The sequence below is a fragment of the Gopherus evgoodei genome, chromosome 1, assembly GCF_007399415.2.
Source record: "Gopherus evgoodei ecotype Sinaloan lineage chromosome 1, rGopEvg1_v1.p, whole genome shotgun sequence".
In the NCBI taxonomy this organism is placed as follows: domain Eukaryota; kingdom Metazoa; phylum Chordata; order Testudines; family Testudinidae; genus Gopherus; species Gopherus evgoodei.
Window position 1 is genome coordinate 154,841,482 of NC_044322.1, and position 12,331 is coordinate 154,853,812.

Here is a 12,331-nt window from a genome sequence, read left to right on the forward strand (position 1 = left end):
TTTGTGAGCAGCAGGTCAATAGGAGCATGGCCCCTAGTTGATTTCTCCAGCACTTGCACCAGGAAGTTGTCCACAACACTCTCCAAAAACTTCCTGGATTGTTTGTGCACTGCTATATTGCTCTCCCAGCGGATATTAGGGTGACTGAAGTTCCCCTTGAGAACCAGGGCCTGTGATCTGGAAACTTTTGTTAGTTGTCCAAAGAAAGCCTTCTCTATCTCATCCTCCTGGTGTGATAGTCTATAGCAGACATCCACCATGACATCACCCTTTTGCTCTTGCCTCTAAACTTAATCCAACGACAGTCAACAGGCTTGTCTCCAGTTTCATACTGGAGCTCTATGCAATCATATTGCTCTCTTACATACAATGCAACTCCTTCACCTTTTCTCCCTGTCCTGTCCTTCCTGAATAGTTTATACCCATCCATGACGGTGCTCCAGTCATGTTAGTTACCCCACCAAGTCTCTGTTGTTCCAATCACATCATAGTTCCTTGACTGTTATTAGTTATTATTTATTAATAGTTATTAGTTATTAATGGTTCCCACTCCTGCTGGAAAGGTATAACAAGTGGGGTTCCGCAGAGGTCTGTTTTGGGACCGGCTGTGTTCAATATCTTCATCAACGACTTAGATGTTGGCATAGAAAGTACGCTTATTAAGTTTGCAGGCGATACCAAACTGGGAGGGATTGCAACTGCTTTGGAGGACAGGGTCAAAATTCAAAATGATTTGGACAAATTGGAGAAATGGTCTGAGGTAAACCGGATGAAGTTCAATAAAGACAAATGCAAAATGCTCTACTTAGGAAGGAACAATCAGTTTCACACATACAGAATGGGAAGAGACTGTCTAGGAAGGAGTATGGCAGAAAGAGATCTAGGGGTCATAGTGGACCACAAGCTAAATATGAGTCAACAGTGTGATACTGCTGCAAAAAAAGCAGACGTGATTCTGGGATGCATTAACAGGTGTGTTGTAAACAAGACACGAGAAGTCATTCTTCCACTCCACTCTGCGCTGGTTAGGCCTCAACTGGAGTATTGTGTCCAGTTCTGGGCACCGCATTTCAAGAAAGATGTGGAGAAATTGGAGAGGGTCCAGAGAAGAGCAACAAGAATGATTAAAGGTCTTGAGAACATGACTTATGAAGGAAGGCTGAAAGAATTGGGTTTATTTAGTTTGGAAAAGAGAAGACTGAGAGGGGACATGCTAGCAGTTTTCAGGTATCTAAAAGGGTGTCATCAGGAGGAGGGAGAAAACTTGTTCACCTTAGCCTCTAACGATAGAACAAGAAGCAATGGGCTTAAACTGCAGCAAGGGAGATTTAGGTTGGACATTAGGAAAAAGTTCCTAACTGTCAGGGTAGTTAAACACTGGAATAAATTGCCTAGGGAGGTTGTGGAATCTCCATCTCTGGAGATATTTAAGAGTAAGTTAGATAAATGTCTATTAGGGATGGTCTAGACAGTATTTGGTCCTGCCATGAGGGCAGGGGACTGGACTCGATGACCTCTCGAGGTCTCTTCCAGTCCTAGAGTCTATGAAACTGTGCCATGACTTCCAGTTCTTCCTGCTTGTGTCCCAGGCTTCTTGTGTTCATGTACAGACATCTATGATAACTAGCCAATTGCCCTACTTTCTCAGTATCCATCAGGAGGCCACCTCTGTTGCTCCTTCCTTGTGTTTCCTCCTGGTATCCCATTTCCCCACTTACTTCTGGGCTTAGGTCACCATCCCCCTGTGAACCTGGTTTAAAGCCCCCCTTACTAGGTTAGCAAACCTGCCTGCGAAGATGCTGTTCCCTCTCTAGTTAGGTAGATCCCATCTCTTCCTAGCAATCCTTCTTCCTGGAACATCTCATGGTCAAAGAATCCAAAGCCCTCTCTCCAACACCACCTGCGTAACCACGCATTTACCTCCACAATTTGATGGTCCCTACCTGGGCCTTTTCCTTGGCTATTTCCCATCTACTCTACAGATTCTAAGATGTTTAAACACAGTGGCACAATCACCTTATGTCTTTTGTGCAGATAGAAGAAACTGTCTTTATAATGCCTTTTAAGAACCCTCTTTAGCCCAGGTTCCAATATCTACCAAAGTTAAAACATGATACTTGAACATGGCGAAGCTATGCTAGTGGTGGAAACAATGTGCATTTTAGGGAAATGTCAAGTGTAGACTAAGTCTGAGTTTTAGTTTATGGAGCTGTGCAAAATATAACTGCACAACACAACTTTATTACAAATGCTTTGTTTTCTCTAAAATTACATTGCATTAATATTGTTTTTTCGTATTCTAATTTAATTTAAAGTGTCAGGAAATGCAAAAGTTCAGAGGAATGTCAGCTCACATATAATTTCTGATTGCTAGCTACTATATAATTTCATATATGATTACATACAAAATCTACACTGAAAAAACAAAGGCTGAAAACTCAATCCCTCCAAAGTTAGGAAACGCCAAAATTAAAGTTGTCTATTCTACCTTAATTCAGACTTCTTCTGTGTATGCATTATGATAGTCTTAAGTTACATCATTATATAGTATTTTTTTTCCACTGGACCCCTGCTTTTCATAAGGATACGAAGGCAGGTAATGTGGTAAAACAGTCCTACCTTGTACAGTTATATTGAATACTTGCATTGTGCTGCAGCAAGATACATGTTCATGTGGAGACTTGGTCTTTATTAAGATCCCTCTGTTTACACTGCTAGTTTCGAGAAGTCATGTAGTAATAAAAATGTATAACTATTGAAAGGGATACTGCAAGAAAAAATCTAGTGTATGGAATATGTAGAGTAATTAATTTAAATATCCTTGTTCATAATATATTAAACTGAACATTTTAAACATCTTAATCTTCACTGCAGTCAACTTTTTGCATTTATTTCAGGTTGGACAATTAAACTAGATAATAGTCCGTTTCACATGTTTATAGCTAGTTTCAGTTTGAGTTTGGTATGCTGACTAGAACAATGTTGCAGCTTAATGAGTTGGAAACCTTGCAGGGGAATGCCTAAATCCTACATATTTTTTAAATTGAATTAAAAATGTCATGCAAGAATTTCCAATCAGATTAGGGCTAGTCTACAGGGGAAAACTGTCCTGATATTTTGCAATATCTATTCCGGAATAGATGCCTGTGTGAACACTTTATTATGGAATAATAAGTGTGCTTTGTCAGCACTTGCTCACCAACTGCTGTCTTCCACCCACCATTCCTCTTTAATCAATAATTTATCTACTCCCTTATCTGTTAATCTTCTCTTACATATTAATATTCCCATTTTGTGTGCAGCACTTATCTGCAGATCCCAAAAGTGGTCCACAGACTTTTGCATCAGCTGCAACAAAGTTTCATAAAATGAGCTGAGGAAACCAACTCAAAAAGATTCTGGGGCACATCTGGGAAGCCCAAATGAACATAAACAGAGGCCTTTTTTTGTTGGTTAGAGTGGAAGAATTTCACAGTCAGTCAAGACTGTTTTGGGATTTGCTTGTCGAATAACCACAACAGACCCATTGCTATTCCAGGGACCCCTTTTATTGATGCCATAAATACCTGTCTGCGTAAGCCTATTGTGATGTTTGATTAATACAGCTACAGGCAACTGTTGTCCTGGCAAAATATTTTGGAACACATCTTTTTAAAATGTTTGACAAAGGAGATAAAATATCAAAGTAACAGAACAAATATGAGCATAATTTCTTTAGCATAAATGCACAACCCCAATTTTGTTTCAATATTTTTGAGACTAGTAAATTACAATAATCAAAAATTGCATAACACTAGGTTTGTGCGTGATGTAAGTAAACTACAATCTAAAATGAGGAAAATACCACCAAAACAGCAAGGACACTGGAAAGTCATGGAGAATTCACATCTGTTGTATACCCCAAGTTGAAGCTTTCGGTTAAATGCAATGACATTTCTATTCCTTTTCTTTGTTAAAGCCTTCCTTACAAGTTAATGTAATTATCCTGTTTGCTAAAAGTTGCTTGGCATTTAATAGGGCTATTAGTAGTATCTAATGATCTTTTGTTGAATTATGCGAACTGAGGTCTGCATCCATTTCTTAGTGGGCATTATAAAAACTACTAGTACAGCTATCAGTCTGTTTGATACCATTAGAGGTGCCAAAGACAGAAGGGTATGTTCTTTATTTGAACCTAGGATAATACTTACACGTCAGGATAAAGTTATATTGTCAGGACAGCATAGGGAGGCTGCACTGCTATTACTTGTATTATTATTTGGATACATAGGGAACTTTAATTTCCAGTGCTGTCAACCTGGCATTTTTCATAAAAATTAAACTAATCCACTTAAAGATAAATAGGAAATAGACATGACTGTAATTAGACACTAATTGTTTTAAAGGGTTGGAGGCAGTTGAGAAGCGCACACAACTTGAAAATCCTGATCTATTCTGACAATGCACGTATACCCCTGTAAGTAAGCTGAAACAGTCAGAGCCTAGAGGCTTCCTGCAAAACAGAGTATTGAGGCAAACAAGAAAGTGAAATGAAGTAGAATTGCAGACATTCTGGTCAATTTCACTTTACTGTCTGCCCAGGGGGGAAAGGAGAGGAAATGTGGGTGACAAAACAAAATCCAAATGGAATAGAAGGAAAGAATGAGTGATGGTGCAGAGAGGGAAAAGGGATAGGAAGGTATAACCAGGGGGTGAGATTGAGACATCAAAATCTCAGGAAGAGGTGTAGGAAGTCATCAAAACTGAAATAATTGAGCTGTGTTTGATGTCGTTCTTAAAAGCAAAGGTTGGTAGGCCTAAGCTTTTATTGATGTTTACAGTGACCATAGTTTGAAATTATTACCTTGTTTGATTAATTCCTTACATTTTTCATTGGTGGAAAAATAGTTAACACTAAGGCCTGGTCTACACTACAGGGTTAGGTCAGTGTAAGCATTCTTGCATTAACTTAGCTATAGATGCATCTTCTCTTAAATAGGTTTCCTGCCAAAGCCCTCGTCCAGACTAACCCGCGGCATCGGTGGGTTAAAATCGATAGCTCGGGGATCGATATATCGCGTCTAGTCTGGACGTGATGTATCGATCCCCGAGCGCGCTTACATCGATTCCGGAACTCCATCAATCCGAACGGAGTTCCGGAATCGACACGGAGAGCCGCGGACATCGATGCAGCGCCGTCCAGACTGGTGAGTACCTCGATTTTAGAAATTCGACTTCAGCTACGTTATTCTCGTAGCTGAAGTTGCGTATCTAAAATCGATTTTAATACCTAGTCTGGACGTGGCCAAAGTGTGTCTCTACACCGATTTAGTAACACCACCTCATGGAGCAGCGTAGAGTCACGGCTGATATAACTAAGTTGACAGTGTCAGTGTCGACACTGGATTACTTATGTCAACGTTACTGGCTTTTAGAAGGCATTCCACAATACTCCACACTGAAAATACAATTGATAAAACCGCTCCTGGCGAGGATTTGCATTGCTAACACAAGAAGCCAAGTGTGCGCACACACACACATGTGATTTAAAGTAACTGTGGCAGCTGTATATTGACAAATGTGGTTGATATTATTTTGTAGTGTAGACGGCCCTAAGATGTGCTTTTGTTGTCCTCTCCAAATGCTAAGGGTTGCAGAAAAACACAAGTAAATCTGGAAATTGCACCATAATTCACCCTTCAGTCCCGTTTTAAAGACTGTTTACAGGAAAATCCCTGAGCCTAGTCATTATGAGTAATTGTTGTTGTTTTGGTCTGTACAGAATGCAAACACTGGAGATAAACATTTTTCACAAGTTAGGGTCTTTAGCCCTGGCCTCCTGGTCACATTCCAACTCCTTACCCCTGCACTTTTAATTGGATACTGTTTTCACTTCCTATCCTGAAACTGTTATCATATGGGTCAATACTGTATAACTAAACTGTCAACTTAAAATATGATTTTTTTAAAAAAAGATAAAAGTAGTTTCAGGTACTAGAATTGGTTGAGTTCTGTCTCCCTAGCAACTTCTGTGGTTTTAGACTATTTCCTATTTTTAAAATGTTTTCTGCCTCCTTTTGCTGTATAAAAAGTCCACACAAATGGAAAGATGTGACAATATTGAATTTACTATATTCTAAATGCTATCAAGTAAATAACTGGAGGAAAAAATAGCCAAAATAATGTTATAGTAACCTTGTTAGAAGAAAAAAATGGAGGGGAGGGGAGAAAGGAAAAGAGATGAGTTTTACATTGCTGACACCTTTACCCCCTCTTTAACTAATTATAGTGTCTTACTCCAGTAGTGGCTGTATGCAATGCAGGATGAAGTAATTGCTCTGTGTATACAGTATTAGTTTGTATGTTAGTCTAAGGGCCTTGTTCTATGGTCTAGGCAAAACTCTAATCTGACTCAACTGAAGCATTAGGTCCTACATTAGTAACATGCTTTGGGGTGAAGGGTGCTGTATGCATGCAAAACTCTCACGAAAACCGAGTGCTGCAGCATGTCTGCACACATTGCGCCAGGCAGCCGCAGGAACCTGTTTCGCACTGAACTTTTCCCAGCCTTTCTGTAGAATCCGTGCCAGGGCGAGGTGCAGTGCCTCCTCGGGCAGTTACGCGTTACGCCCACTGCTTGTGCCCTAAGCCACGGTCACCCCGGTGCTCGGCGAAGTGCGGCCGGAATGCCTCGAGTCGGCAATCAGCGCGGCTGCCTGCCGAGCCGTTGCTCCTCCTCTCCCCGGGCCCCACCTGCCTGGGCCGCTGCGCGGGGCCGGAAAGCGGCTCGCGGGGCTACTCAGCGTGAGGCGGGGCTCCCAGCCCCGCGGGGGAGGGGGACGTCAGCGGCTGCGCCAGGCTGCAGCGCGCGTTCCTGTTCCACCTCCCCCTCCCCCACCCCCACCCCCAGCAGGAAGTGTTGACGTCATTATCCGGGCTCTCCGCGGCGGCGCTGTTCGCACAGCGGGTCACAATGGAACCCAAACGAGCCTAACTGACATGAAACGGCCGCGCAGCCCCCAGCCCCAGTGAACGCGGCCAGGCCGCCCCGCCCCCCCGCCGAGCCCCGCGCGCGCGCCCCGAGGGGGCGGTGACCGCCGCCAGGCCTGCCCCGCCGTCGGGCTGAGTGACACACGGCGAGGGGGGGTCACGCTGTTTGGGTGGCGGGGCCGCCGTCGCGCTGAGTCGGAGTCTGCGCCGCTGGCCCAGCGCTGCCGGAGCCGCCATATTGCCCAGGACGTAGCGAGACGCCAGCGCCGGGAACGAGAAACCGGCCGCGCCGCCCTATCTGTTTTATTCCGCCCCGTGCACGCAGCGAGCGGCTAGTGCCGGCCCCTCCCTCTGCCGAGCCCAGGCCCCGGTGAGAGGCGCGGAGAGCGTGTGCGCCCCTCCCCCGGGTGTGTGTCTGAGCCCCGGACGGGGCGGAGCGTACAGGCCCCGGCCAAGCCCCGGGCTGCCGGGCAGGAGCTGGTGACGCAGGAGAGACGCCCCGGTGCCGCTGCCGGAGGGAGCCAAGTGGCCGGGCCGGGATCCGAGCGCGGATAATCCGCACAGCGCCGCGGGGCCCGGGAACGAGCAGCCCCCTCCCCCTGCCGGCCTTACGCCGAGTATGACTCGCTGCCCCACTGGCTGCCTGGGATGAGACAGCCCCCGGCGGCGCATCGTCTGCAGCAGCAGCACCCAGGGAGGGAGCGGGCCGCGGCAGCAGCGGGAGAAGAGGACACCGTGCAGGGGTGAGCATGGGCCGGGGCAGGGTGGCGGGGAGCGGGTCGTGTTGCAGCCGGTGGCCGCGCTGAGCGCAGGGAGGCGCAGGCTGAGCGGCCCGTAGCCCTGGGGGACGAGGCTCCCTGGGCGGAGTGAGGAGCCGGAGGCCGCTGTGTTATGGCTGCGGGGGGGAGGGGAGGTGGCGGCGGCGCCGCCGCCGCCCCCGCAGCGTGTCCGTGCATCGCTGTGTTTTGGAGCGTGAGGGAAAATGGCTGACAGCGTCCCATCCTCTCCCCGTCCTGTGCGGGGCTGCGAGGCAGGCTGGAGGGAGCGTACCCGCCCTGGTCCCTCGGGGAGTGTGTCCTCCGGGCGGCCCCTCCCTGGACTGCTTGGGTGAGGGGGGCCCCAGGCAGAGCTGCACTCGCTTTTACCTCTTCCGAGTCTCGTTTCATTTCACACCAAGCGCCATTACTGAAGCGGAGTGATTGGAGCCGTGTAGGCCAGGGCTACGCCTGGAAATAAGGCCCTGTTCAGACTCTTCCCCCAAATGGGAGTGAAATCCAGCAGCACCAGCTCACTCCCACCCGTTGTAAGCGTTATTAACACAGGTGCAGGCGAAGTGTGTAGCTCCCATTCCTAATAAAACTCTTTCTATGTGGAAAACGGCTTTCCCTCTTTATGCCCCTTTCTCTTTAGTTCACCCTGTTAGTTCTCCAAAATGACAACTTAAGACTTTCCAGTTGTTTCTTTTCACCAGTGTTAAAACGTTACTTTGAGATTAATATCTGAGGCTTGACAATTGGGACATAATTTATAACATGTAGGCCATCATTTCAGCTAATTGAGGAGATGAGCACAGGAACCCCCCCCATGCACACACACTGGAGTTATCTAACTACTATTCTACCTCACTTTTGGCACCATTGTCTGCTTACAGTGAGGATGTATATGAAAAATCCATATGACCAGTCTTTTGTTATTGCCAGATAAACTTGTTTCTATATAAATGTCCTAGGTTGTAAGGTGCCATTTTTAATTTGATTATTGTTGTCCAGGAATCAAGTTGTGTATTGACTGATCATGTAGCAAAAATTAATTTATCAATATAAAAATGTGTAATTCTAATTAGAATTTTGAAAGGATTAAAATCTTTATACAAATCAGGTGTGTATTATGGTTCTCTCAGGCATGTTGATTTTGTTTGCAAATTGTTTTAAATCTTTGAACCTGATATGGGTTCAGTGTGGGTGGACCTTTGCATCTGAGCAAAGCCCCCTGAAGTCATTTTGGGTATGTGCAAGGATCTGCCCATCTGGACCTAACTGGAGGATTGAGGCCTAAATTTTTAAAACCTGGCTAATTTTTATATGTATATAGTGCTAAATATGCTAGTAACACTTGCTCTGGCAAACTGACTTGCAGGTTTGTCTGTCTCTGGGCTGCTTCTTATCCATTTGCTAGCTAACTACAGTTGTGCTGGGCTATGGGACTGGTGGTAAATTTTGAGAGGATTGGGTCTTTGCTGATTAGGTAGCTGTAGTGGCATGTCTACCTTGAGAGGTTATGGGTAACAGATTAGCAGTTATCTACAAATTTCAAACTGCTAACTACATCTTGGATCTTTTGGGTGCTGCTTATGATAAAATGGTGAGGCTTCCTCTTTTAGTATTCCTGGTTGAGGAACTTGTAGGATGAAGCCAACTATTTCAGCAGAATCTTAATCCTGCTGTATACTGATTTTGAGGTTTTTGTTAAACATGTAATGATTATTTTCAAGGCAGCAGCACCATTTGTTTTCTCAAACCAGAAGAACACAGCAGTTTTCTTGGCCATATTTCCCAAACATTAAAATTATTTCCCTCAGTTGCAGTATTTAGAGCAGGAGAGGAAAGTCCAGCTGCGCTGGATGTCGTAGATACTTAAAGATAGCTCTGAATAAAGACATAATCAGTATAATCTAGAGTAAACTGCAGTGGAAGAACCTTGAACATCTAGTTATGTGAAAAAAGGTTTTAGGTTAAAAATAAACCCATAGATTTGCATCACTTTTTCTTCTACTTTTTCAGTTTTATCTTATGCCCTTTCTATCATCTTGCCTCTTCGTATAGTCTTTTTAAAACATTTCCTTTGAGCAACCTGTCATCTTACTGTTTCCAGCTTGCTGCTTCATATCTTCATGAATTTACTCTTCCGGTGATACTATTTCCTACTGAACAGACAGGAAGGGCTGCTTCTGTACGTACCAATCAATAAGGGCAGTGGGAGCAGACCATGTGTGGCTTTTGCATCTTTAGACACCACTCCCTTTGTTTTGTTTCCTATATTAGTGCATTCATGTTTGAGGGTACCCCGCAGTGTAAAGCAACCCCCATTTCTATTAGCATCATAGAATATTAGGGTTGGAATAGAGACATCAGAAGGTCATCTAGTCTAATCCCCTGCTCAGAGCAGGACCAACACCAACTAAATCATCCCAGCCAGGGCTTTGTCAAGCCCTTATGTATCCAGTCTTATCAGTTATGTATTGTACTGAAAATGCTGGAATTGTTTCAAAGAAAATGAGAAAAGATAAGTAAATAGCCACTTGAGGAACTAGAAATGTCTACAGTAAAGAAACCACAGTAGTATTCTCCTGCAGAGGTTCTCAGGTCTAACTATGCAATTCATTTAGGGCTTATCAAAATGTCAGATATCCTGAGTAAAACTGAATAAGAATTTTGTTGTTGAGTGTGTATCTAAAAGTTATTTTTAATCACATCTACTTTATTATTGAGGATTTTTCTTCAAGAGTCATAGGAACCTTTTTATTTTTTCCCAATATACTCAACTCTATTTAAAGTATTAATAGAATTTAACAATTACATGGATTTCAGGCAGGATACCTGTTTTTTCTGAAAAAGTGTTTGTTAGCTGATAAATAGAATTAAAATGCAGCATAATTTTGAGAACATTTTTACTGATAAACATAAATCTAATTTAAAATTAAATTACTTCCTTCAGTTTATGATCATATTTTTAAGGAAGAAACAATGCTTTTATCCTTACTTGCATTCTAAGGAGTACTGAAATTGTTATGCTGATTCAGACCAGTGGTCTGTCTGATCCAGTATCCTGTCACCGACAGGAGTCAAAATCAGTGGTCTCTGATGAAGATGTTAGAAACCCTAATGAGAAGTAATTTGCACAAGGGGAAAGTTTTCTCCTAATACCTAGTAGTTAGAGGTTATAAACATAAGGGTTTATATCTCTTCCAAAACTGTTTTTAGTGTTTACTTTATAATTTGGGATGCTACTGTTTAATATCCAAGTGCTTAAGTGAAAATTCTTTCCACTGTTCAAGAATCACTATTTTTCTAGGAAAATCATGCTTTGGAAATATTGGCTCTTCTTAACCATTAACTTGATTATTGGGTGAATCCTTAAAAATGTAGTACATAATAGTTGTATTGCTCTTGTCATATTTGTTTTAAATTTAGGGGCTAAAGTTGTAGTTCAGGAGTATTATGTGAACTAAATTTGAGTAGTTGGACATTCTTTTAGTATCATAGAAGATGGTATATCTTTTGCAAAAAATAATCTTATATACCTATGGTACTGGTTTGTAGTCTTTCTCCTTTGTATTTTACAGTGTGTCATCTAACATTATAATGTAATAATACACACAGACTTACTGAGGAGGAAGTAAGGGTTGCTACACACAATGTACCTTACACTAATCCAGACAAAGAAAAAGTTAAGCTATCTAAAGCTGTGATTCTCAAACTTTTGTATTGGTGGCCCCTTTCACATAGCCTCTGAGTGTGACCCCCTTATAAACTAGAAACGCCTATTAATATATTTAACATCATTATAAATGCTGGAGGCCAAGCGGGGCTTGGGGTGGTGGCTGACAGTGCGATAAGAGGGAAGGTCCTCTCATGGATTGGTGACTGGTTAAAAGGAAACCAAGGGGAGGAATAAATGTTCAGTTTTCAGAATGGAGAGAGAGAAATAGTGGTGTCCCCCAGGGCACTCAGGGGTCTGTATTGGGACCAGTCCTATTCAACATATTCACAAATGATCTGGAAAAAGGGGTAAACAGTGAGGTGGCAAAATTTGCAGATGGTACAAAACTACTCAAGATAGTTAAATCCCAAGCAGACTGCAAATAGCCACAAAAGGATCTCTCAAAACTGGGCGACTGGGCAACAAAATGGCAGATGAAATTCAGTGTTGATAAATGCAAAGTAATGCACATTGGGAAAGCATAATTCCAACTGTACATACAAAATGGGGATCTAAATTTTAGCTGTTACCATTCGAGATCTTGGAGTCATTGTGCATAGTTCTCTGAAAACATCCACTCAGTGTGCAGCGATGGTCAAAAAAGCGAACAGAATGTTGGGCATCATTAAGAAAGGGATAGATAATAAGAGAGAGAATATCATATTGCCTCTGTATAAATCCATGGTACGCCCACATCTTGAATACTGCGTGCAGATGTGGTCGCCCCATCTCAAAAAAGATATATTGGAATTGGAAAAGGTTCAGAAAAGGGCAACAAAAATGATTAGTGGTATGGAATGGCCGCCATATGAGGAGAGATTAATAAGACTGGGACTTCTCAGCTTGGAAAAGAGATGACTAAGGGAGAATATGATAGAGGTCT

The 12,331-nt window shown here is 43.2% G+C and overlaps 1 protein-coding gene across 3 annotated transcripts in view; it reads left to right on the forward strand.

Moving 5' to 3' along the window:
• The first annotated feature begins 7,170 nt into the window (after nt 1-7,170).
• Nucleotides 7,171-12,331, forward strand: part of USP9X (ubiquitin specific peptidase 9 X-linked) — a 212,498-nt gene continuing 207,337 nt past the window's right edge. For all 3 annotated transcript variants that reach the window (XM_030576179.1, XM_030576205.1, XM_030576187.1), the window contains exon 1: nt 7,171-7,712. The gene's annotated coding sequence lies outside the window, so the exon portion shown is untranslated. The remainder of the gene's footprint in view (nt 7,713-12,331) is intronic.